The 27942-nt window shown below is 39.9% G+C and overlaps 1 long non-coding RNA gene across 1 annotated transcript; it reads right to left on the bottom strand.

Moving 5' to 3' along the window:
- Positions 1 to 27913, bottom strand: LOC140709684 (uncharacterized). Its single transcript, XR_012090398.1, has 3 exons — positions 27806 to 27913; positions 23151 to 23264; positions 1 to 76 (listed from the first exon to the last, which is right to left on the bottom strand). It is a non-coding gene; the product is annotated as an uncharacterized lncRNA (long non-coding RNA).
- Between the last annotated feature and the right edge of the window lie 29 nt (positions 27914 to 27942).

Here is a 27942-nt window from a genome sequence, read left to right on the forward strand (position 1 = left end):
CTCGGCTGTGATGCAATTATGTCTGCAGCTCAAAATAGATGTTCTTTTCTCCCTCTCTTTTCTTGCTAGGATTGCACTGTAAATTCAAAGCTCTTTAAAAATCATTGCTCAAATATGCCCCCCTCTTTACCACTGTTCATGTTAACATCTGCATTCCTAAAAGGCTTTTAAAAATTAAAATACTAATCTGCTCCATACATGAGGCTAACATTACAACATTTAAAAAAGGTGGGAACATTGTCTTCACTGCAATTTCAGCATCTCAAAACATCTTTTCATTACAGTTACCTTTTCAAAATGTAGGACTGATTTGATGTTGACTTGGTACATTGTCCAGAATCTACAGTAATTCTGATGCAGATTGACTGAATGTCCGTATTTTAAGAACCACTGGTTTAATGATGATTCCACTGGTTGGAATCATCTCTTTGGCTGGTCCCAGGATACACTGAAGGCAATAGGTTGTGTAGAATCAGATGGAAGATACTTATGGAGGCATGAGAGTCACCAAGTGAACCTTTTATGCAAAAGTGCAAATTTGATTTGGAATTTTCAAAGTTCTATTTATTACCAAAAAAAAAAAAAAAAAAAAAGGAATCCAGCCAAATGAAATGTGCTGGATGGAAAATTGTCTTTCCATAGAAAAACCTGTTTCACAAGTGCTTTGTTATTCGAATATTTAACGTATTCGTATTTCAAGTTTATTAAACCAGTTTAAATGCTCCTCCACCTACTTATGATTAAAACTTTCAACTCTTTATTACCTTGGTTAATGTTGACTAAGGACCTCCATGTTGAGGGAAAAGTGCGGGATTAAGCAAATTGAACCTCTGCAGGCCCAGACAGGACCTTAATCAAGATATAAGAGGCCAGGTGTGGTGGCTCACACCCATAATCCCAGTTTTGGGTAGCCAAGGTGGAAGAATCCCTGGAGCCCAGGGATGCTGAGGCTGCAATGAGCCTTTATCATGCCACTGTACTCCAGCCTGAGCAACAAAACGAGACCTTGTCTTAAAAGAAGAAACAAAGACCCTGAACTGCAGTCACACTTTCCTAAATACCTGGTAAAATCAGCCGGTTAAATATAGTAAGATGTTCCCCAAAGATTTAAGGCAGATGCTGTTTTATATATATGGCTGTGTCCCTCTGTGACACGAAGTTACAGGGTTTTTACCAGTAGTCCTGTACCCAGTGGGACCTTGCAAATCAGCGTCATATGGTAAAGAACAGAATCTGATCACATTTCCTACTTCCTAAGCAAGTATCAGAATATACTTGCTAAGCTTGTATACTGCCCTCAACTGCTATATTTGTTTTTTTTCTTCTTTTTTTTTTTTTTTGTGATAGTGGCGTCAAATGCTAAGTTGTTCTGCATAAGAAGAATTACAAAGACTAGGCAGCTGACAGTGAGAAAAGCTGAGGAGAAACAATACTGCCTACTTAAATTGTTAAGGTAGGTCTTTTTTTTTTTTCTCTCTTAAATCACACAACCAAAAAGCTTAGGTGATAACTGCAAAGGATTTTGTTGGGGGGAAAAAAGGGGAGGAGTACTTTTGCAATTTAAACATCCTCTGTAATTTCTTCTGTAAAATCATTCATAAAATAAACATTACTCATTAGTGCCTCATGAAGTTCTCCTTTTGGGGAATGTGATTAAACACGCTTTATTTTAAATTTTGGCATAGGAGTCAAAAGCTGCCCAAGGAGGGCAGCTACCTATGGGGTGTGCATACATTCATGACCAATATTTAAGTCCAATATAGCTTTGATAATTGTTCTATAAAATGTTTATGCCTCACTGAAGAGTCTGTCGTTTTAAAAGAAAATCTTTACATTTATTGTATCCAGTTGCCTTTATTAGTAATCCACCAAGTAAAAAAAGTATTCATAGTAATTAGTGACTCCATTGCATTAGAACTGTAACTTGGTGCCATTTTTGAAGACTGTTTTCCCAACCAGGAGGCATTAACATTTATCCAATTACTTTACTCTCTTTGAATAGCAAGCATGACGTAGGCCTCAGCTCACAGTTTACTTACCTGATTAGCTTCCATTTCTCTTTAAGGATATTAACTATGTGACACTTCTAGTTGGCACAACCAACTACCTAGCACCATTACATGAGATTATGTAAAAATCCTACCAGATTATGTACTAAAATAAAGTCAACATGTCTATTTTCTGGTTGCGTGTGATTTATCTTTTCTTTCTATGTCACTAAGATATGGGTAAGAGCCCTAAACTCCAAACATTTTTACATGTTAATATAAATTTAATGGTGGCATATTATTCCATCTACTGGCTGGGACATGGTATATATAATTATTTGCCTATTAATCATTTCTGAATATTTGTATTCTGACTCTTAGCTAAGCTGGCTTCCCTCTTTTCTAAGTACGGACTGAACTGAACCTTTGATGACTAGCAAGGTCTCTGGCTTCCAAGTGCAATTTGAGCACTATTTATTTTTAGAAGTCTTAAGTCCAAACTATTTCCTTTAATTGCTCTTGTCCAGAATACACAACCTTTTTCTGTATAGGGCCACATAAGAAATACTTTAGACTTTGCAAGCCAGTCTCCCTCACATATTCCTCTCCTTTTCCCCTTTTAAACTCTTTAAAAAGTCAAACAACAAAAAAAAACGTGAAAAACTAGAAGTTTTAAGTTTACTGCCACATGGGTACAATCATATACTTACGTCGATAATTTTATAGTTTTAAATGTAATATCTCACGTTTCAAGTATCTCCTAAAACCTGCCATTGTAATTCTAGTTGCTAACACAATGGACATTATAACTTTATGAAAATATTCCTGGCCGGGCGCGGTGGCTCAAGCCTGTAATCCCAGCACTTTGGGAGGCCGAGACGGGCGGATCACTAGGTCAGGAGATCGAGACCATCCTGGCTAACACGGTGAAACCTGTCTCTACTAAAAAATACAAAAAACTAGCCGGGCGAGGTGGCGGGCGCCTGTAGTCCCAGCTACTCCGGAGGCTGAGGCAGGAGAATGGCGTAAACCCGGGAGGCGGAGCTTGCAGTGAGCTGAGATCCGGCCACTGCACTCCAGCCTGGGCAACAGAGCCAGACTCCGTCTCAAAAAAAAAAAAAAAAAAAAAAAAAAAAAGAAAAAAAGAAAATATTCTTGTAGAATTAAAAATAACACTTGAAAAAAATTAAGGTTGTTTCTCAAATAGCTTACTTGGTTAAAGTCTATTTAAGGAGCAAGCTACAAGTCCAAATAATCTTTGCTGTTTGCCACCTACCTAACCAATTCCTCATTTTACTCATGTTTTGTGAGACAGAATCAACTTAGGATATTGTCTTCAGTTCTAGGGACCCAGAGGAAAAGAGCTGACCGAAGATGCAATAAATGGCCCCAATATACTGTGGCTATTTAAACAGAAATCAATCAGCTATTAGGCAAACTAATGGGTGCATAAGTAGGGAGAGGGGTTAGGCAACACTGGACACCTTAGAGCAGTGGTTCCCAACCTATTTGGCACCAGGGACCCGTTTTGTGGAAGACAATTTTTCAACAGACAGGGCAGGGAAATGGTTTTGGTATGAGACTCTTCCAACTCAGATTATCAGGCGTTAGATTCTCACAAGGAGAGCACAACCTAGATCCCACACATGTGCAGTTCACAATTGGGTTCTCACACCTATGATAATCTAATGTGGCCACTGATCTGACAGGAGGCTGAGCTCAGGTATGATGTTCACTGGCCTACTGCTTACCGCCTGCTGGTGTGGCCGGTCAGGGGCCGGGATTGGGGACCTCTATCTTGGAGGGTTTTAGGCGAATCCTAAATAGTATGTCTCCACTAATTACTTGCTTAACGTAGCAAGACTAGTATTTGTGACAGCCCATAGACACATCTGCTCTCTTAAGATGTATAATGTTTCACAGGAATTTTAATGGGGTGTTCTTGTTTATGTATTTGGCACTTGTGTAAACTTTGGTCCTACAAATAGAGAGATACGAGTCTCCAGGGACAGCAAAAACAATCGAATGGCAAAGAAAGAAGGGAGGCCATATTTTCTTTAACACCCTTAATTCCACCCTTATCTCTGCTCTTGGGTGCTTACATAGCACATTATTTGTAACTGTAGTCACTCTAAATTATCCCTTACTGCCTCTTTGATGAGGAAGAATGATTAACACAATGGAATGTTGGAAGGTTTAAAGTCTATACCTCATTTGTCCTGGTATCCTTGAATTTACTAGTCAGGAGGAATTAAAATATAGTCATCTTTAAAAAACATCTCTTCCCTTTTCACTTCACGTTATTTTGTCCATATACTCATAAGTGCAACTGCATTTTCTTTTGCCTTAATAGTTACAGAATCCCACAGGGAATGGTCATGGGCTATTCTGGTTTTCAATCTGGGGAAACCCTATACTTTAACTTGAATAAAACAATAAAGTCCTCCAAACTAATACGTGATTTCTGCCCAGAGCTCCGAAAGTCAAAGTAAAGAAATTCAATGAAGTGAGGGTAACACAGGGAGTAAACATGACTTTCAAGGTAGCCAAATGCCCCATTATCTAAATAATGATGCCCGCCCATCAATGAACAAACAAGATTCCCACTGTCCCCATCTACTATCCAGTGAAAACACAGCCAATTTGACAACTTGTGCAGGGAAAGACTCTTGTTTAGCTTATACCTTGAACCTAAGGGAAATTAAATTGCACATTTTCTGTTCCTGGCTAATCTTCTGAATAATGTACTGAATACGGTAGGAGTTAAGAAAAAAAAATACCTGTCTGCAGTCTCAGAAACAATCACACACAAAACATCTGTTTATTTCCAGAGTGATGAAAGACTAGAATTTTTGGTCTCATGTATTTACTATATTGTTTCATATATTTATCTATATGCTTTGGCTGTATGAACTTGTTGAAATGGTTTGTGGCTCTTTATATTTAGCTTTTATAAATAACTGAAAACCTAATGAATGCTTATTTAATAACCAATCTAAACCCGGGACCTCAAACATAGGGTGTCAAGTAATCTGGTTGTCTAATAAATAAGCAAGTTGTCATCTTTCAGGCTGAGGGCACATCAACCAAGCTAAAAGACGTGCGTAAAAAAAAAAACCAAAACAAAACAAAACAAAAAACAAAAACATCTACCGAACCAGCATATAATATCCAAGGTTAACTATATAGAAAGTCTAATAACATTCAGAAGGTGCTTGATGAATATACCAAACACATGTGGAATTAAATGAAAATTATTTACTGGCATTAGGACTGAATTTTTAATGTCAAATTTAAAAAATAGCCCATTAAAGTCCCAGCTCATGACATCTAAGTATCTGAAGATCCACTACTATTCTTTTTTCTTTTTTTGAGACAGAGTCTTACTGTGTCACCCAGGGTGGAGTGCAGTGGCATAATCTCGGCCCACTGCAACCTCTGCCCACCGGATTAAAGCAATTTTCGTGCCTCAGCCTCCTGAGTAGCTGCGATTACAGGTGTGTGCCACCACACCCGGCTAATTCTTATATTTTTAGTAGAGACAGGGTTTCACCATGTTGGCCACACTGGTCTCCTGACCTCAGGTGCTCCACCTGTCTCAGCATTCCAAAGTGCTGGGATTACAGGCCTGAGCCACCACACTGAGCAAGATCTGCTATTCTTTTAAGTTAGTAGTATTAAATTAAGTGATGCTTCTACTCTTGAGTTGTACTTCAGGATCTAAAGTTATTGGTTTGACCTTTAGGGAAAACAGTAACCATAATAAAAAGATCACAATGTCTAAACATCTTGCAGTAATTCACTGTAAAAGCAGTAGGATGAACTCTTACTATGCTTAAAATAACAGTTTATAGCCCCCTCCACCTTTTGAAAAGATGCTTATGGCTGGGCATGGTGGCTCACGCCTGTAATCCCAGCACTCTGAGAAGCCGAGGTGGGCAGATCACCTGAGGTCAGGAGTTCAAGACCAGCTTAGCCAACATACTGAAACCCTCTCTCTACTAAAAATACAAAAGTTAGCCGGGTGTGGTGACACAAGCCTGTAATCCCAGCTACTTGGGAAGCTGAGGCAGGAGAAATGCTTGAAATCGGGAGGCAAAGACTGCAGTGAGCCAAGATCTTGCCAGTGCATTCCAGCCTGGGTGACAGAGCAAGACTTTGTCTCAAAAATAATAATAAAAAAAAGATGCTTATATTAAGTGGGGTGGGGGAAGGAGGGATGTATAGAAGTTGGTTAAGTGGTACAAAAGTAAAGTCAGAACGAATAAGTTCTACTATTTTACAGTACAGTAGGAAAATTATAGTTAATAATTCATATTGTATATTTCAAAATAGCCAGAAGATTTGTAATGTTCCCAACACAAAGATAAATGTTTGAGGTGACAGCTATTCCAACTACTCTGATTTGATCATTACACATGTTATACAATTATGAAAATATCACATGTGCCCCTAAAATATGCACAAATATTATCTATATCAATAAAAAGAAAGAAGTAAAGTGAGAAATAAAGCCTTCTCCCTCTCAACAAATCTTAAACACTCCTAAGAAGAGATAGTTTCCGGGCTAACAAGACTTTACCTGTTTAACAAAAAAAGTTTAGTCCATCAGAATATTCCAATTTTCTTTAAAAGAAAAATCCTCTTTCAGTGGTAGGTAGCTAAGACAAACTCCTAGAGTTCTATCATTTCGTCACTTTTTTGTCTTTTTTGTTTAAGATTTAATGTTTGAAAAACACTTCTGCTAGAAAGGTTCTACTTTTGACTTCTTAAAAGAAGACTGGCCTTAAAGTTTATGCCGTAAACAGAAAATCTAAAATAGGTATTAGACAGTATAACTGAGTTTACTCATAGCTAGGCTTCAAAGTGCCTGACTTCAAGGTGACTTGGAAATTTACTTTGTGTCTGCCCTTCATTTACAAAAATAAAGAAGCCAAGGAGCTGGTTTATTTCAATCTTTAGGCAACTCCTCTAGGCCAATGATTTTACAATCTAACATTCATTTACTATTCTAAGAATTATGGATATTATTAATATACATAAGGGTCAAATTTATTTGAATGTGAAATTTTAAATAGAGGTGACCCTTGAACAATATGGGTAAATTTTCTTCTGCCTCTGCCACCCCTGAGAAAGACCCCTCTCCTCTTCCTCAGCCTACTCAACGAGATTGAACACCTTTATGATCCACTCCTACTTAATGAACAGTAAATATATTTTTTCTTCCTCATAATTGCAAGCTTTGTTTCCCAGGTTCAAGTAATTCTCCTGCCTCAGCCTCCCAAGTAGCTGAGATTACAGGCGCCAACCATTATGCCTGGCTAATTTTTATATATTTTTAGTAGAAACGGGGTTTCACCATGTTAGCTAGGCTGGTCTCAAACTCAACAGGACCACAACCTGTCACCCAGGCTAGAGTGCAGTGGTGCAATCATAGCTCACTGCAGCCTTAAACTCCTGGGTTCAAGCAATCCTCCTGCCTCAGCCTCCTGAGTAGCTAGGACTACAGGCATGCACAACCATGTCTGGTTTGTAGAGACAGGGTCTCATTTTGTTGCCCAGGGTGGTCTTGAACTCCTGAGCTCAAATGATCCTCCCGCCTTGGCCTCCCAAAGTACAGGGATTACTAGCCACGAGTCACCATACCCAGCCCATTTGATTTTATCTAGTTACTTTATTGTAATAAGACAGTATATAATACATATAACACACAGAATATATGTTAATTGACTATGTTTATTGGTAAGGCTGACAGTCAACAGTAGGCTATTAGCAGTTAGGTCTGGTTTTTGGGGAGTGAAAAGTTATATGTGAATTTGACTGCATGGGAGGTGGGTCAGAGACCAACCCCTGAGTAGTTAAGAGTCAACGGTATATGCTTGGAGTTACCACAAAAGGAAACTGATCCAGGATACTTTATTTTTAAAGCTGAGAATGAATCATGATACCAAAATTAGAGAAGTATTAGTGTGGAAGCTTTAAATAAGTTTTACTAAGAAAAATTAACACATGTTCCCAGAGCAATCCTAAATATCACCCATTAGGAGTGCTAAAGATTGAGGGTGAGTTCAGTGGAATTTAAATTTTCATAGCAACCTGCAGCAAACATCAACTTAATTTGTCCTGAAGTCTATGTTAAATGCACGCCTGCATCCCAGAAAGGAGGCCTTCTCATTCTCAGGTAATCAGTCACTTCAAAGATAACTTTTGAATTACAGAAAAAATGGCTCATGGCAATAGTACCTCCAAACTTCTCAGGTTGGATGTCTAATATTACAGTAACACTCCCCTAAAAAGAAATGAAAATATAATGTCTTTGCACTATTGCTTTCCATAGTTTCCATTTTAGAGAAGCAATTCGTTCCATATACCAAAGTATTATCAATGCAGCAATTACAAATTAAATACCTGGGAATGAGGGGTTTGTCAAAAATGCAGATTTTTATAATAGTGCAGCATATGGTTCTTCAAAAATTGCTACACTGTAAGAAAATTACAAATGATGATATCTAACATCTTGTTTCTGGGACCTGTGGGTAAGAAGTCTAAGAGTATTTTAGTAAGTTTCAAAAATGATTATGGTGATCAAACTGGCTTGGGAACTACCAACTTGCAGCATTTTAATATGCCCATAGTAGGGAAACTCATACTTTATGTAGTACCTACAACTACCACTTTGGAAATCTGTTGGTATCTATGTAACAGATTAAATCAACTTATTTACTGTTGCAAAACTTAGAAGTGACTTTTAACTTAGTGCCAAATCTTTCCAAAGAATACAAACTTGCTTGCGTTGTGGAAGGGATTAGTTAGCAGATTGATGGACTCAACTTTTTAAAAACAGGTATTAACATCATCTACTGTTTATTGTAAATCATTCAGAATCTCTGTGCAGACTGACATGTATTTTTTACCAGTGCCATTTTGGGCTGCAAATCTGTTTAGTTCCTATGAATGTTGCTGCATGTCAGTAAGTGTTGATGTCTCTGCATCCATATTTGCAGGACAGTATCTATTCTTTTGAAATGAGATGCCAGAGAATCTACCTGAACTTTCATCCTGTGAACAGGGCCACTGAACTGTTAAGGAAAGTGAACTGTGGGAAAGTTCTCTCCTCTAAAGTTCCCTTGAAGTTAAAGCACCTTTACAGTTGCAACGGACACATGAGTACCAGGGTATGTTTCATGTGGGATTGCTAGTCTTTCAAGATAACTGTGCCTGACGAAACCTAAGAGGAATAGATGCCCAACTGTTTTCCTGGTATTATTTTTTCTTTACTAAGGATGGCTACGTTCTTGGACATTAACCATCATTAACTACAGAAATGCATCTCTAACCTTTCTTCTCTTTACAATCTAGGTTTAGGAGCTATTTTGCAGGTTTATACTTATACCAAAGAGAACAAACCCAATTAATTCAAAATTTACTTAAGCACTTACTATGTCCTAGGTACTAATGCAGGCACTACCCGTTTAACAATAAACTGAATCCTTTTATCTGAGGGAGACAATGCAAGTTAGATATTCTGCTCTTCAGGGGCTAATATTCTAGTACTGGGGTCCCCAACACCCTCCCCCACCCCACCACACAACAGGAGGTGAGCTGTGAACAAGCATTACCCACCCCCAAAGCTCTGTCTCCTGCCAGATCAGCTGTGGCCTTAGACTCTCATAGGAATGTGAACCTTCACATGTGAGGGATCTATGAAGCTAACTCCTTATGAATCTAACTAATGCCCGATGACCTGAGATGGGCCCTTTGTCTCAAAAATAAAAAATAAAGGATGCTTATATTAAGTGAGGTGGGAGAAGGAGGGAGGTATAGAAGTTGGTTAAGCGGTACAAAAGTAAAGTTAGCAGGAATAAATTCTACTATTTTACAGTAGTAGAATAAGGAGCGTGTACCCCTAAATATGCACATATATTATCTATATCAATGAAAAGAAAGAAGTAGAGTGTTACATTAAGTGGGGAGTTTAGAATCCCCTTATGAATCTAACTAATGCCCGATGACCTGAGATGGAACAGTTTTATCCCAAAATCAACACCACCCCCACACCCCATCCGTGGAAAAAATTGTCGTCCACAAACTGGTCCCTAGTGCCAAAAAGGTTGGAGACTGCTGTTCTAGTGGGTAAAGAGTCTATAAATAATGGTAATAAACTGCAGTTAAGCACTATAATAGAGCTAGGGTACATGGAATTACAAAAAATAATAGACCTACTGGAAAAAGATCAGAGAAGGCTACACAAACACTTGCATTCACAAAATAGACGGGGGTATTTTATGAAGAGATAATAGTACAGGTTGCATATCACTTATCTGAAATGCTTGAGACCAAAAGTGCTCTGGATTTTGGAATATTTCCATATACATGAGATAGGTATTTTGGGAGTGAGATGAAGTCTAAACATAAATTCATTTATGTTTCATAAATGCTTCACCTTATGCATGCAGCCTGAAGTAAATTTATGCAATATTTTTAATATCTGTGCATGACACTAAGTTTTGACTGTGACCTATCACATAAGGTCAAGTGTGGAATTTTCCACCTGTGGCATCATGTTGGCAGTTTCGAATTTTGGAACATTGCAGATTTTGGATTTTCAGATTAGGGATGCACAAACTGTAATAATATGGCTGGAAGCAAAAGCAGCAGCAACTGGGTATTTCTGATTGGAGAAAAAGGCAAGAGGCAGATCACGGGATCCATTAAAAGCTTTCAAGCAATATCAGATACACAAAATCACTTTGAAGGGTTAACAGATGGATTAGAAAAATTAAAAGCGAGGGTAAGCTAAGAGTTACTACATAGTTCTATACACAAACTCTTGTATGAGCAAATATTCAGAGTGACTGACTGAGTACACTTTTCCAGGCCTGAATTAAAGTAGTGGCAGTGTGAGTAAAGACAAGAAGGGGAGAAGGCCAAGAACTATAGTTAGAACAGACATTAGGGCCATCAGGAACATGGGTGTTAAAGAAATGAAGATGATTCCTAGGCTTCTGATAATCTGAGACCATACTGTTTTCAGTTTTTATCCCATTTTTAAGTTAGTATCTAAGCATTAGCCCATTCCCATTGTTTTGGTAACATATGCCTGCTGTAGAAAATCCATCTGTAAGCCTATAACCCAAAGAGAAACCATTCTATTTTATTTTCTTTACCTATTTCTATGGAAACATACACAATATACAGAAGTTCTATAAATTGTGACCTATATCTATATTTTCACCATTTTTTTGTAATACGTGATGCTTTGAAATAACTCTTTGGAAACAATTTTAATTGCTGTTTGTGGACATATCCTAATTTAAATTCGTCAGAAATTCACGAGCCTTTTATACATTTTTGTATCCTTCTTTTTTTTTTTTTTTGAGATGGAGTCTCGCTCTGTCGCCCAGGCTGGAGTGCAGTGGCGCAATCTCGGCTCACTGCAAGCTCCACCTCCCAGGTTCACACCATTCTCCTGCCTCAGCTTCCCAAGTAGCTGGGACTACAGGCGCCCGCCACCACACCCAGCTAATTTTTTTGTATTTTTAGTAGAGACGGGGTTTCACCGTGTTAGCCAGGATGGTCTCGATCTCCTGACCTCATGATCCGCCCGCCTCGGCCTCCCAAAGTGCTGGGATTACAGGTGTGAGTCACCACGCCCGGCCCATTTTTGTATCCTCCTAAGACTAACTTGTCACAATTTAAAAGAATGCTGATGACTATTATAAAATTTTTTTTTTTTACAGCTGAGAAAAGTAGTTTCATTTAAAAAACTGATTAAAGGACTGTCTTTGAGTTATGCTTTCCATGTTGGTAAAATCAGACAGATGAGATACATGAATGATTCCAAAATAATATTCCAAAATGAATGTTGGATAACTTTTCATTATTGTATAGCAAAATGAGAATAAGAACAATGTGGTGAGGTTTTAAAAAGACAATTTTTAAATCGTAAGATGATGTCCTTATTTGGTATTAAAAGATCCATTTTAGGCTGGGCACGGTGGCTGACACCTGTAATCCCAGCACTTTGGGAGGCAGCGGCGGGCGGATCATGAGGTCAGGAGATCGAGACCATCCTGGCTAACACGGTGAAACCCTGCTGTTGCTAAAAATAAAAAATTAGCCGGGCGTGGTGGCGGGCGCCTATAATCCCAGCTACTTGGGAGGCTGAGGCAAGAATTGCTGGCACTCGGAGGCAGAGGTTGCAGTGACCTGAGATCGCACCACTGCACTCCAGTCTGGGTGACAGAGTGAGATTCTGTCTCAAAAAAAAAAAAACTCTATTTTAAAACTCAGTATCTAATTGAATGCTGCTATTGAGCGAACTTAAAACTGGCAACTATACTGGTTTCCACTCAATTCATTCAACAAATCCTCCAAGTCCAGGAATTTGATTGGCTCTAAAGCCCTTGGCAACTCTTTTTAGTTTGCTTCTCATATATACTGGATCTCTATAAAAACTCTACCAAAAACCCCACAAGAGTTTCATAATTATTTTGCTCTGTTGACTCATATCTTAGAGCTACATGGACATACATTATTTGGTCTCTCCTAAAACTTTGAGAAAGTTATCCTATTTGAATTTCAGGTATATACAATGTCTTTCCTCTCAACCATTTATTCTATATTATAAAGGATTCTGTGAGACACAAGACCTAGATTATGAAGCAAAGGGTTTTTTGATTCAGAAGGAATAAATCTAACCTGCTTGGTATGAATCTATCTAATCACTGGCTGCTATTATATAAGGGAGTTACTTAGGCACCTTGGCAAAGATTATTATGATTAATAATTACCCTGTTCTTATAAGGATATTTCTCCCAACCAGTTCAAACCTTCTGGTATACAAAGACTCCCTTGATACATACTAACAATCTGAATGAATCCCTCCACCAAAACTAATTCCCCTAATGAAAGAGGCTGGTTTGCAGGCCGGGCACGGTGGCTCACGCCTGTAATCCCAGCACTTTGGGAGGCCAAGGCGGGTGGATCACAAGGTCAGGAGATCGAGACAATCCTGGCTAACATGGTGAAACCCCATCTCTACTAAAAAATATAAAAAATTAGCCGGGCGTGGTGGCGGGCGCCTGTAGTCCCAGCTTCTTGGGAGGCTGAGGCAGGAGAAGGGTGTGAACCTGGGAACCAGAGCTTGCAGTGAGCCGAGATTGCGCCACAGCACTCTAGCCTGGGCGACAGAGCAAGACTCCGTCTCAAAAAAAACCCAACAAAACAAAAAAGAAAGACGCTGGTTTCCAAAGGGCATGTATAACCAAACTACTTTCAAATTTCATACCTTTAACTCCAAATGACCTGTGATGTCAAAACTCCTACTCCCTCAATCTAAAGAGGGTCTATACCCTACATTTACCTTCATCTAAACATTATAGAGCCCCAAGTTTTAAAAAAGTTAGCTGGTCTGGTTGCAATTATTGAGTTATAAAGTACCAAATTTTGGCCAGGTGCTATGGTTCACGCCTGTAATCCCAGCACTTTGGGAGGCTGAGGCAGGCAGATTACCTGAGGTCAGGAGTTCCAGACCAGCCTGGCCAACATGGTGAAACCCTGTCTCTACTAAAAATAAAAAATTATTCAGGTGTGGTGGCAGGCACCTGTAGTTACAGCTACTCGGGAGGCTGAGGTTGCTGTGAGCTGAGATTGCACCACTGTACTCCAGCCTGGGAGACAGAGTGAGACTCCGTTCCCCTCCCGCGCCCCCCCACCAAAATCTTATTCTTTTCACTATGAATTTTAAGGAACTAAATTAAAACTCCATATATGAATCCTTAATTATCTTCTTCCCATCCTCATGTCTCACCCTACAACTTGATTTTGAAATCTGGCTCCTTCATTTTGCTTTATCAATTCATGTTTTAGAGTATTTTAATCTTCACACAAATTATACTTATTTCATCAAAATGTAAGGCAAGAAAAAACTTTATTTGCAAATATAAATGTTTTCGACAAACATCTGACTTATTCCATTGTTTTAGAAACAAGTGTACGACATAGCCCAAGTGACATTTTTTTTTTTTTTTTTTTTTTGGATCCACTATGACCAAGGCTGTTAGGAGAAAAAAGACTTCTATCTTAATTTTATGCATAGAAAACTAAATAGCTATTTCTTTTCCAGAAATGACCGATTTTACTGAGCACATATACAGGTAACTTAACCATGCATTTAAAGAGATTAATTTAAAAATGCATGTTATGTTTTGATGTAGGCCTCTGATTAAACTACTCTGAATTTAGTCCTTACTTATCCTTGAAAATAATTTCATAGTTTCTAGTTATTTATTTATATATTTTTTGAGAAAGGGTCTTGCTTTGTTACCCAGGCTGGAGTGTAATAGCAGGAGCATGACTCACTGCAGCCTTGACCTCTGGCGCTTAAGAAATCCTTCCACTTCAGCCTCTGGAGTGGCTGGGACTACAGGCTTACGCCACTGCACCTGGCTAGTTTCTGTATTTTTGTAAAGACAGCGTCTCACCATGTTGCACAGGCTGGTTTTGAACTCTTAAGCTAAGCAATCCACCCGTCTTGGCCCCTGCCAAAGTGCTGGGATTTACAGACATAAGCCATTACACATGGCCAACAGTTTCTATTTTACTGGCCACCCCCCCACACACAAAAAATATTCAATTTGATTGGTTGTCAAAAAAGGTAGAAATACACAAAAATAGCTGTATCTCATGATCATTTTGATGGCATATAACTTCACCCTACAATCTTTTTCAATATGTTTTGTTTTGTTTTTAATTTCAGAGAAGGCTACTTGGACCTGAAGGTATGAATTAGGAAGTGGTCTACTACCAAAGTGCAATGAAGGCCAGTTTTCTTCATAGCTTAATATGAAAAACGTTTTAAAATGTCTCAGTTTCCCTATGCTAACCTCTGGTCACAGAGACCTGAGGGCTTCCTATAGTACCAAAGTTTGACTTGCCAGTTACAAATAAAACTAATTCTTGCCCCCAGGGGTAAAGATAACAAATTCAGAACACTTTGACATACATCTATTAATATCTGCAGAAAGAGTATATATTGTTATATTAACATACACAAATTGCATAGTTGATCCAGAGGGAAATCTGGAGAGTATAGGGATGGAAAAAAGGAGGATGGAGAAGAATGGGAACTGAAACTTAGGTGACTACTCTACATTAAGGATTACCCATGAGAGCAAGACACAGGATAAAGTACTGAAAACAAAAAATAACTTAATGTAACCACTTGAGTGGACTGATTCATATGAATCCAATCTGATAGATGAAAAAAAGATCAAATTTGATAATACCAAGGAAAATATAGTACCTATATCTGAGTTATCTCAATTTATCTCAACTTCCTCATTGACAAAAAGATTCTCTCCTATCACTAAAAACTAATTTTTTTCTTTCTTTTTTAAAAGGGCTCAGGGGCGGTGGTGACCGCCCCACTCTGCCACGGAGTGGGAGAGGGTTGGAACCCAGAACCACTTTTGGCCACCCCCGGTCCACACGGCCACCCCGACCCCTGGGACAGTGGCTGCAGGGTCATGCCCTCAAACCACCACGCCTCAGCCATACTTGCCACACTTTACAACCCCGTCCCAGACCAGGAACAAGCCACTAGTGGGGTTGGGGGAGGAGACTAGAACTAGAAAGGTGGGACACCGAGCGGAGGCGCCCCTGCAACCTCAGCCACCCCCAGCATGGCATCGTGTCCCTGAGCATCGCCAGCTTGGAAAGGCCTCGGATGGAGACTTGCGCTTTTGAACATGCTGCAGGCGCACAAGACACCTGCCACTTGCCCTGGAATCCCAGAGAGGGTGGGCATGTGCCGACCGGGGAAGGACACCCCCGGGGGTGTTGGGAGGGAAGAAGGAAGAGAGACGGATGGCAACGGAGACGCCAAGGGCGGACAATCCCTTGGGTCCAGGGTTGACTTTGAATAGATCGCAGGGAGGCAGCTGCTCTGCTATGTACGAAACCACAACCTAAAAACTAATTTCTGTAAGAGACACCGTAAAGGTAAAAATAATGCAAGTGTTCAGCTGACAGTAAGTATAAATGGTACTTATTTTCATTCTTAGCTGGTTCTGACATTTAGTGATCCATAGAAAGTACATTCATGAAAATAACCAGTTTTAAGCACACAAACAATAAAAGTATATACACTTGATATAAAATGGCCATAAGTCAAGTATTTTCAAAATGTTTGATTTCAGAACCTTTGATGGTTCATTAACGATAGCATAAAAACAACCTTCAGAAGAAAGGAATAAGCTAACATACCCAGCATCATATCTGATGACACCTTACATGCTCAAACAGAAGTTAGACATTTCTATCTTTTTAAAAAATGCACTCTGATAGCCTCGTGTGGTGGCTCATGCCTGTAATCTCAATACTTTGGGAGGCCAAGGCAGGAGAACTGCTTCAGGCCAGCCTGGGCAACACAGCAAGACCCCATCTGTACAAAAATTCTTTTAAAAATTAGCCAGGCTTGGTGGCATATACCTTTCCTAGCTCCTGGAGAGGATGAGGGTAGAGGATGGCTTGAACCCAGGAGTTCTATGTTACAATGAGCTATGACTGCCCTGCCACTGAAAACTCTAGCCTGGGCCACAGAGTGAGATACTATTTCTAGAACAAACGCAAAAAAGCACTGTGAAATTTATGAAAATTTATGTTTTAATTTTGAGTGTTATATTTTAGTGACAGGCTTCTTTCGTAAAGTAGAACTACCATGTTAAGTACGAACAAAGCTGATAAAATGATGAGAGATGTCGATAAACATTTTGCAAAGTAAAAGCCACTAAATCAAATGTTTGCTTTTTGATTTCAAGGGTGATGGAAGTAAAGTGATCAGAATGTATAATATGGACATTTGCCCAGGCAAAAAATGTTATTAAAGCAAAACATGAACTACCCATACATGGAAAAAAAAGAGCAGAAAAAGACAAGACAGCATACTATATTTTTCCTCTTAAAATTCAATGTTATAATTAAATGATTGTTATCTGAGAATAAAGTTAGCTTCAGCTTTCTAATGGATGTGTTCCCACATCTATAAATTAGTATGAAAAATTATTCTGAAATGCACACTGCAAAATGGTGACAATATGAAAGTTATCTAGGAATTAAATCAGAACTGTCTCCATATGACTATTTCCAAGTCACAATCACAACTTTCTTAATAGCAATGGTTACATATGTGGCCAGAGAGTATTCACTTTAACAGTAATGTCTTGATCATATAAAAATAGCAAAGCATAAACATAGTACAACAATGTATTATTTCTGATTGCCAAATGTGCACAAAACTATAAAGATATTTTTTTCCAGCCTGGGTGACAGAGACTTTGTCTCAAAAAAAAAAAAAAAAAAAAAAAAAAAAAATTTGCATGAATATACGAATTTAAGATGTCTGAACATGAACAAAAATGCTAACCTAAAATTTGAAGTATTTTAATAAAAGTTTTGGGGGCCTAGAATAAGAAATAACAGAATAATAATACTAAGTATATAAGTATCAGTTATCAAGATGTATTTCCTAATGCAACAGCAAAATTTATGGTAAGTTCTGGCTTTTGCTATAGATGCAGGTATAGACATAGATTGCCAGTGTTACATGGATTCTCAGCATAAAACTAAAACTTCAAGAACTAAGTCCATGTTTATTAATAGCAATAACAATCAATTATCCAATATCTAATGCTGTCAGGTAGCAAGCTACACATTTGTAGATAACTAAACAACTTACAGATAAGGAAACAGTTCAGTGAAGTAAGTCCATCAAGATCATGCAGCCTGTAGTAGGTGAGTGTACTGGGAAAGGAAGTCTGACACTTAAACCTCATGCTTGCTCCTAATTTAATTTCTTTTCTTTGGAGACAGGGTCTTGCCCTTTTGCCCAAGTTGGAGTGCAGTGGCATGATCACGACTCACTACAACCTCTACCTCCCAGGTTCAAGAGATCCGCTCGCCTCAGCCTCCTAAAGTGCTGGGATTACAGGAGCATGCCACCACATCAAGCTAATTTTTGTATTTTTAGTAGAGGCAGGGTTTCACGACGTTGCCCAGGCTGATCTAGACTCAAGGGACCCACCCACCTCTGCCTCCCAAAGTGCTGGAATTATAGTTGTGAGCCACTGTGCCAGGCCAATCTCTTTCTATGTACAACCAGTAAGAAAAAAATGTGGTAAGAATCAAGTACTTTTTCTAACCTTGATTCCATCTAAGTTAGATTAGAAATGAGATCTTATAACCCAGTATACAACAGACTTTTACTGACTGTCCTATTTTCAACTTAGAGGTAGAACAGCAATATTTAGGTTCAGGCCTGGCTCTGTCCCCTGTTAACACTGTGACTCAATCATTTCTCTCGGACTGTTTCCATAAATATAAAAGAAACAAAATAGAAAAAGTCGTGGCTTAAGATTCACAGAAAAAAAGAGCCCAAATTAAAAATAAAATTATGTGGTCCAATCCACCCCCTTTCCAGTCTCATCTCTCAACGTACTAGGCCACACAAGCCCAGTGAAATTAGTTTACTTAAAACATTATCTCTGTTCCTGTTTTATGCTTTTACACACAAAACCATGCTGATTGCAAATATGTTGTACTCTACTGCCCCACCCTTTCCCAATGAAACCCACAACTATCTGCCTCCTAATCCAAAAATTGTATTTCTTCTGTGAAACACACTACCCCATGAACTGGGATATCTGGCTGAATGCTTACAGTATTTGGTTATATTCTGACGTGGCTTGATCCCAAACTAGATTATAAATGAATACAGTAGGGACTAGTCCTTCTAGCTGCAACATAATAGACACATGTTTTTGAAAAGTGTGGGAAAACCCTCTGAAGTCTTATGATGGTATAGAATCAACCAGACCATTTGCATCACATTTTATATTCAACGGCCTATTGTAATAAACACATACTATGGCAACATTTTCAGGCATTTGGCATCAAAGCAGATTATCTATTTATTTGTGCAACAAAACTGCATGCCTATTACATGCCAGGAACTGTGCACTTTAGCCACAAAGATGAAAAACATCGTGTTTATCAAGATCTCATATGCTAATGGAAAAGAGGAACAGGAACATGATAGCATGATAGGAACACATGTAACAAATAAAAGGGAATGTGTTATTTTCTGGACCAAAAAAAATTGGGCTTACAAGTCAATAATTGTTCCTGAAAGGTTTCATATCTAATTTAATTCTTAACACCACTATATAGTTAATATTTTACCAACTGTATGGAACATAAAACTGAGTCCCAGAAAGCAAACTACCTAAAAGTCTTTCTTGGAGTGGAAAACCAGGTATTCAAACTTGGATTATTCTGGTTTCAAGCAGTGTTCATGATGTTCCTAACACTTTGGGAGGTTAAAGCAGGGGTCAGATGAAGGACCTGGCACGTCACAATGTGTTTTGACTTTACCCTCAAATCTCTGGTGAACAGTGTTTTAAAAACATTTTTCTGGAAACATATTTTTGGAAAAATGTTTGATTTTATGAATTACGCTGGAAAATGGTTTTAACCATTATCTAAAAAAAGTTTTGTTTGTTTTGAGATAGAATCTTGCTCTGTTGCCCCGGCTGGAATGCAGTGGCATGATCTGGACTCACTGCAACTTCTGCCTCCCAGGTTCAAGCAATTCTCTCACCTCAGCCTCCCAAACAGCTGGGATTACAGGCACGTGCCATCATGCCTGGCTCATTTTTGTATTTTTAGTAGAGACAGGGTTTCGCGATGTTGGCCACACTGGTCTCTAACTCCTGATCTCAAGTGATCTGCCCGCCTCAGCCTCCCAAAGTGCTGGGATTACACTTTTAAATTTGTTTAGTTTGAGGCACTTCATAGGACAAGTAATGCATCTAGTAATTTCAGTTGAGTTCAGAGATTACAAATTCTAGAGTCATCGACAGGTAAAGGTATGGGAATTGATTATTGCAGTTAGTAAAATGGATAACTTAACATTGGTGGGGACACAACACTGGGAAATTCAACATTTAAGAAGCTGAAGAAACCAACTAGAAAAGGGTATTAGCATAAAAGCAAAGGAGTTTTAAGAGAATATAGTCTTTTTTTCTTTTGAGATGGAGTTTCGCCCTGTTGCCCAGACCGGAGTGCAGTGGCGCTTCTCGGCTCACTGCGACCTCTGTCTCCTGGGTTCAAGTGATTCTCCTGCCTCAGCCTCTTGAGTAGCTGGAATTACAGGCGTGCGTCACGACGACTGGCTAATTTTTCTATTTTTAGTAGAGACAGGGTTTCACCATGTTAGTCAGGCTGGTCTCGAACTCCTGACCTCGTGATCCACCCACCTTGGTCTCCCAAAGTGCTGGGATTACAGGCATGAGCTACCACGCCTGGCCAAGAGGATATATTCTTAGGAATCAAATGCTATGGGTTATATAAGACCACCCGAAGCTCATAAAAATACAGAACTTTCAGCAGGGTGCGGTGGCTCAAGCTTGTAATCCCAGCACTTTGGGAGGCCAAGGCGGGCAGATCTCCTGGTCAAGAGATGGAGACCATCCTGGCTAACATGGTGAAACCCTGTCTCTACTAAAAATACAAAAAATTAGCCAGGCATGGTGGCGGGTGCCTGTAGTCCCAGCTACTCAGGAGGCTGAAAAAGAAGAATGGCGTGAACCCAGGATGCGGAGCTTGCAGTGAGCCGAGATTGTGCCACTACACTGCAGCCTAGGTGGGAAACAGAGTGAGACTCTGTCTCAAAACAAAAAAAAACAAAAACAAAACCCAGAACTTTCACAAAATATTATAAATGCAAATAACTGCATGTTTCTTATTCCTCTGAAAAATAAAACTTACCTACATGGGCAGAGTTTGTGGAGAAAGGGAACTAGTTAACCCTTAGATACTTTTAGACGAACCCCTGACTTTTGATGTCATTTGTAAAATCTTTTTCAGTCATTTAACTTTTTTTTTTTTTTTTTGAGACAGAGTCTCGCTCTGTCGCCCAGGCTGGAGTGCAGTGGCTGGATCTCAGCTCACTGCAAGCTCCACCTCTCGGGTTTACTCTCCTGCCTCAGCCTCCCGAGTAGCTCGGCCTACAGACGCCCGCCACTTCTCCTGGGTAGTTTTCTGTATTTTTTTTAGTAGAGACGGAATTTCACCGTGTTAGCCAGGATGGTCTCAATCTCCTGATCTCGTGATCCGCCTGTCTTGGCCTCCCAAAGTGCTGGGATTACAGGCTTGAGCCACTGCGCCCGGCCTCATTTAACTTTTTTAAAAGAATGCAGCAATCAAAGCTATCTAATGTGTCCTCTTATCCTTTTTACTTCCATTTGCCCTTTCACTGGCCATACAGTGGGAGCATGGAACAAAACAAAGAGAGTTCGCCACAGAATGTCTGTTGTATTGATGTGGTCAGGTAAGTTGTGCTTGGGACACGGGAGAAATGCCTAGACTACCACAATATTGTTATCAAATGAACCAGAGAATAGTGAGTATTTTTGTTGCCTTTTTGAGCTTTTCATAGAATGAGGAAAACCAATTGAACATTTCCTATTTAAAGTAAGTGTTCTTCAGGAATGAGGTTATCACCTTAGCACAGCCTTCCTTCATGAAAAATTTAAATACTAGAGATAAGACTAAACTTGAGGAACAGGTTCTCTCTTAACCTAACAACATTAAAACTTGTCAGAAATCCAATAGGGGCCAGGCACTGGGCATAATGTATAAGCAATTATGTGTGATGGAGAGGTGTAAATAGGCTTTACAGTACATACGGTACATTTTTTTTTTTTTTTGAGACAGAGCCTCCCTCTGTTGCCCAGGCTGGAGTAGAGTGGTGTGATCTCAGCTCACTGCAACCTCCACCTCCCAGGTTCAAGCAATTCTCATGCCTCAGCCTCCTGAGAAGCTGGGATTACAGGTGCCACCATGCCCAGCCTGGACTCACTTCTCTCTGTTAAAAGGAGGTTTACAAATTCCTGAGAGTTTAGTTGCTAAATTCTGACCTAGCATATAATAATTCAAGTGTTTAATAAATCAGTAGCAATTTTCCCAAATCCAGAGTTTGATATGGAGCTAAACCATGTCATGAGCTCACCTATCATTCGAGTTACTTTGCCCCTTAGGAATGAAGTCACTGGAAGTAGAAGCAACCTGGTTTGAGAGGGTTATGTGGTACATCGTTTTCACAAATTTCAGAAATAATTTATACTACTTTACTTTCTAAGGAAGGTGGAAACCTAAAGTGGGTGAATAACTGAAAACTTGGGATTTTATTTTCCTATAGGTGGGGGTCTTGCTATGTTACCCAGGCTGATCTTGATCTCTTGGCCTCAAGTGGTGATCCTCCCACCTAAGCCTCCTGAGTAACTGGGACTACAGGTGTGTGCCAGACACCTGGTTAATTTTTAAAAAAAATTATTTGTAGACGGGGGTTTCATCATGTTGCCCAGCCTAGTCTCTAGCTCCTGGCCTCAAGCAATCCTCCTGCCTTGGCCTCCTAAAAGTGCTGGGATTACAGGCTACCAAGGGTGGCCTTGCAATTTTTTTTTTTTTTTTTAAGACAGTGTCTCACTCTGTCCCCCAGGTTGGAATGCAGTGGTGTGATCTCAGCTCACTGCAACCTCCACCTCCTCAATTCAAGCGATTCTCATGCTTCAGCCTTCTGGGTAGCTGGATTATAGATGTGCACCACCACACCCAGCTAATTATTTCATATTTTTAGTAGAGACAGGGTTTTGCCACGTTGGCCAGGCTGGTCTTGAACTCCTGGCCTCATGTGATGCATCAACCATGGCCTCCCAAAGTGCTGGGATTATAGGCATGAGCCAAGATGCCCTGCCAGCAATTACTTTCAAATGCTATCTATCATTTGTGGGCATTAGATAATAATCCAACAATAAAAGGTAATGCTTAGGATAGTTACAAATAAAATAATTTCAAAATTATTATAAAGCTAATCAGATTTACGTTAAGTATGTTGTGCACTGGCATATAATCTACCTTAAAAAACAAATGCAATCAGTTCCTTTTCCTTGGCCTAAAATGTAGACCTAAGATCTCAGCTTGCTTGCTAAATTTGTCTCCTATTAAGACTGAATCTACCCTGTTTTGACTTTTGTCTCTTAAGACTATCAAATGTCAATCATTTTTCTTGAAAGTCAATTCCTTCTTTTTCTTTATACTCACCCAGGCAACCAGTACGGATGTTTCTGTAGTATCTTATATACCTTCTTTATCACTCCTACTGATTCAGGCTCTTCTTGCTACATTGAGGGCTCTAAAAGCCAGTCTCCTCTTCTCCTGGGTTGAAGACAGGATGTTTTAAAATAAGTCTTTCTCTGTCCTGTGCCACACCTCAAGAGTTTAGTCATCAGCCAGGCACGGTGGCTCATGCCTGTAATCCCAGCACTCTGAGAGGCCAAGGCGGGCAGATCACCTGAGCTCAGAAGTTCGAGACCAGACTGGCCAACATGGTGAAACCCTGTCTCTATTAAAAAGACAAAAATTAGCCAGGCATGGTGACAAGTGCCTGCAATTCCAGCTACTGGGGAGGCTGAGGCAGGAGAATCGCTTGAACCCAGGAGGTGGAGGTTGCAGTGAGCTGAGATCACACCACTGCACTCCAGCCTGGGCAACAGAGCGAGACTCTGTCTCAATTTAAAAAAAAAAAAAAGCCAAGTCATCCTTCAGACAGTGTAAGTAGGGCAAAGACTATGAACTTTGGTGAGGTCAGGGAGACAGATTAAGTTAATGCTCTGCCACCGTGGGCAAGATTATGTATAAAGTATATACAACAACATCCAACAATTCGATGTATTATGAGAGCACTCTCTTTTATGGGGAGGGAAGTCACACTAGCAGTTAAGGATTTCTCATCTGGCCTTAAATCAAGACTTTCCAGTAATTCCCCTGTTTTCTCATTAATGTCACCAAGGACCTGATGTGGCATTACCTTGCTAATTTAAAAAAAAAAAAAAAAAAAAAAAAAAAAAAATCCCAAACTGTTATTCTTACATCAAACTATACATAAAGAAATGGAAGTAGCACTAAAACTGAGCTAAGTTTAGGCTGGGCACAGTGGCTCACACCTGTAATCCCAGCACTCTAGAAGGCTGAGGCAGGTGATCCTGAGGTCAGGAATTCAAGACACCAGCCTGGCCAACATGGTGAAACCCCATCTCCACTAAAAATACAAAAATTAGCTGGGCGTGGTGGTGCGCACCTGTAGTTCCAGCTACTCAGGGGCTGAGGCAGAAGAATGGCTTGAACCCAGGAGCTGGAGGCTGCAGTGAGCCAAGATCGCACCACTGCACTCCAGCCTGGGCGGCAAAGCAAGACTCTGTCTCAAAAACAAAAAAACAAAAACAAAACTCAGCTAAGTTTAAACTGGTAGAATAGAGTCTGGAAGAAAATAAATTAGTAAGTAAACATTTCCTTGCTAAACAACTGCAAGGGAAAAACCAGGATATAGTTTTACATTTGGGACAAATATTAATCAATATACTTTGAGAGGGGCACTTAAAAATACTCTTTTCAGGGTAAGAAATATTAAGGCGATATATTCTCTAAGAGTAAGTTTCTATATAATCTAACTTAGTTTAGGCTTAAGTTGTACGAAATACCATTTGTATTAGGTTGATAACCAATTTAGTTTATTAGGAATGGTACTATATAAAAGATATACGCTGATTGAAAGCACATTTGATACCTCAAAAGACAATGCTGACAACGCCACTTTTGCAGTGTGCTTACAAAGGAACAAAAAACAAAACAAACCCCAAAGGCCATTTCTTTCTCAAATAAGAAATACAAATGCAGGATAAACTTCAGTGCTTGCAGCAAAAGTAGGCATTAAAGAAAAATGCTATAAAATATATTTCTTAAAAATATGCAGCGCAGGTTTTTTTTTCTTCTTCCCACCTTTTTGGGGCAGAACTATCTCTGGGACATCAGCAGTCTTCTCTCTTGCCTGGAGCCTCCCTAACCTTCCATCTCTTATCCAAATTGTTGATCAAAAGAGCTCTTTAAAAAGAGTTTAAAAGCCAGTATTTACAGTTTATAGACTCTACAGTTAATCTTATCAATCTCTAAAAAACCATGCACACATGAATGCCTATCAAGTGTCGAGCACTAGGCTGAGTTATCAACGTAAAGAATGACACATTTACTTGGGAGTAGGGATTCTGTCGAGTTTCAAGAGGCAAAGAAAAGGCTCAAATCGTGTTATCCAGAAGTGAGAAAGACGCACTCCAGGTAGTAGGACAAAAGCACAAAGGTATGAGATGGCATAGTACTTTTGAGATGGCGTGCATTTTAATTGTAGCACATCAGAAGATATGCTATGTGAACCTAGTGAGCTTATTGCAATTGCAATGTTCCAAAGTTAAGAGACAATGATTTCAACAAAAATAAGGAAAAGAAGGTTGGGGTGTAATTTACTCAAACAATCTTTGTGAGGGGATGGGGGAAGAAATTTCTGAGGAAACAAGTACCAAGCTTAGTATTTTCATTTAGCTCAGAAAGCCTGCGGTCCCCAGTAAACTTTTACATTGCCTACCTATAGCTCTGAAGCTGGCAGAGCTAAGATGGAGGTGAAAATTGGAGAGGTATTGGAACATAATAGGCCCAAATGAAATTGCCCAGGCATAATACATGAACGTATAAAGGCAGTCAAAGAAAAGTAATTCCAAGTATGAACAGTACTTAAAATGCCATGGGAAAGTCAAGAAAAATTGAGAGCTCAAGAAGTTCGTGGATTTGGCAATCAGGAACAATGAAGGTACACTCTGATTAAAGGCACAAAACAAGGAAAGGGTGTTTCCATTCGCTTGGAAAATGGCCTCTTTTCCTTATTAAGGCACGGTGAAAGTAGAAACATTCTGAAAATTACCTTAAAATCTACTGACTTCATATTTAGTTCCTTTTTTAAGCAGGAATAAAAACTGCTATGAAGGAAGGGGAGACATCTTACACGTAACAAAGTAACACTTGAAGACATTCAAGAGTTCTTAATGCTTTCTATTCAGAGTGGACCTAATTACATTCTTTGTACTAATTATTTATAGTTCATCCACATTCAGTTGCTTAATAACTGGAAAAAGAAATCCACAAAAACTAGTGAGGATTTAAAGATACACAAACAAATTAAAAACCCAATCTTGTTTTCAAACTACCAAGAGCCTACAACTAAGCCTTAAGGATCTGAAATAGCACAACCTTGACCTCAGGTTCTTTTCAGGTCCAGCAATCATTTTCTCAAGCACCAAGTTTATAAGTGCTCCATCAAGAAGTAGGCCAGATTTTAGCTGCAAATGTGTTTGTTGAGTAACTCCCCACCCTCTACACCACCCAAAAGGAGAAGCCCTCTAAAAATTTTTGCTAGTTTTGACTACTATAGTTTAGCCAAGTGGGAAAAACAAAAAACATATTCTACCTTACTGAATATGCCAAAATAGCCCTTACAAACTGCTGGATATTTTCTCCTATCGAGGTTTCAAAAGCTAAAAGTATAGTTTGTACTACTACAAAAGTGCTTCAAATGTCATAATGATGAAGGAATCTTAAGGAATAATATTCACCGGAAGTGCTTATAATTGCGTCTTTTATTTTTAAAAACTACAAAAGGGCAACAGAAAGAAAACACACTAAAAGTACTGAAAAGTCTTACAACTTCATACAGTTTAAAACACGGCTTTTATTCTGTATTACTAACGCCTAATGGCAAAAATAAAAAATAAAATAAAAAATAAAAAGCAGGCCTTGGGCAGTGGCTCAGGCCTATAATCCCAGCACTTTCGGAAGCTAAGGCGGGAGGATCTCGACAGTTCGAGACCAGCCTGGCCAACATGGTGAAACCTCGTCTCTACTAAAAATAAAAAAATCAGCCGGGTGTGGTTGTGGGCGCCTGTAATCCCAGCTACTTGGGAGGCTGAGGCAGGAGAATCGCCTCAACCCGGAGAGGCGGAGGTTGCAGTGAGCCTAGATCGCGCCACTGCACTCCAGCCTGGGCACGACAGAGCGAGACTCTGTCTCAAAAAATAAAAATAAAAAAAGCAATTTCCACCGATAAAACTATATTCTTAAGGGATGTACAGATAGGAAACTGGAATAAAGAAAAGGAAGTACAGAAGGAACAGTCTGAAAAGGACCCTTGAATTCAGATGGCTGCTTGTGCCGTTTAAAAGCAATTGAAGTGTTCCTGGGTGTTATTTACACCTTAACATTTGTTTCTAAACTTTGGAAATACTTTTCTATTTCAATCTGAGAAACTGTTTCCTCAGAAATTAATCGATCCTCCTTGACGTTGTACCCCCAGAAGCTAGTTTACCCCTCACTAGGCCTCGCAGTGACCCTCAAGGACTCATAGTTGATTCTGAGTCCCACGTCAGAGAACTACCACCTTACATAAGTATACTTTGCGGGGAGAAAGGCAGATAAGAAAATAGGGCGCCAAACCTTCTCCACCAACAGCCGTCACACCCCACGAGGAGTGTCCTGCGGGGGCTTTCCCCTGGGAGCCGCAGCTGTTCTGCCGTATGGGGGAGGGGAACGCTTTCCAACAGTCATCTCTTCCTCTTCGGGCCGCCAACGCCGACCGCACCACAGTCTCCTCCGCCCAAGCCCTGTCCCCTCCCCCGCCCCGGCCTGGGTCGGAGCCAAACCCCACAGGAATGCAGCCCGGTCACATGCGCTGCGGCGGTGGACGTGCCTCTCCCCCCGCGCCCCAAGGAGACCCAGCGCCATCTTGCCCTGACGCAGTTACAAAAGTCACGGGAGAAATCCTGTCTCCTCCTCCGCGCCAGCGCCCCAAAGTTTCGCAGAGGCCGAGCCGGGGCCCTCACCTCGCGCAGGGACAGGAGAAAATGGTCAGGGAAGAGCCTTGCGATTCCCTTCGCCACTGCTTGGGTTCCACATCGGCCGCGGCAACAACGATCGCCATCGTCACTTCTCCCTCTCTACCTTTGCAACAGCCTCCCCC

This window comes from Chlorocebus sabaeus, chromosome 21 (assembly GCF_047675955.1).
Source record: "Chlorocebus sabaeus isolate Y175 chromosome 21, mChlSab1.0.hap1, whole genome shotgun sequence".
Taxonomy (NCBI): domain Eukaryota; kingdom Metazoa; phylum Chordata; class Mammalia; order Primates; family Cercopithecidae; genus Chlorocebus; species Chlorocebus sabaeus.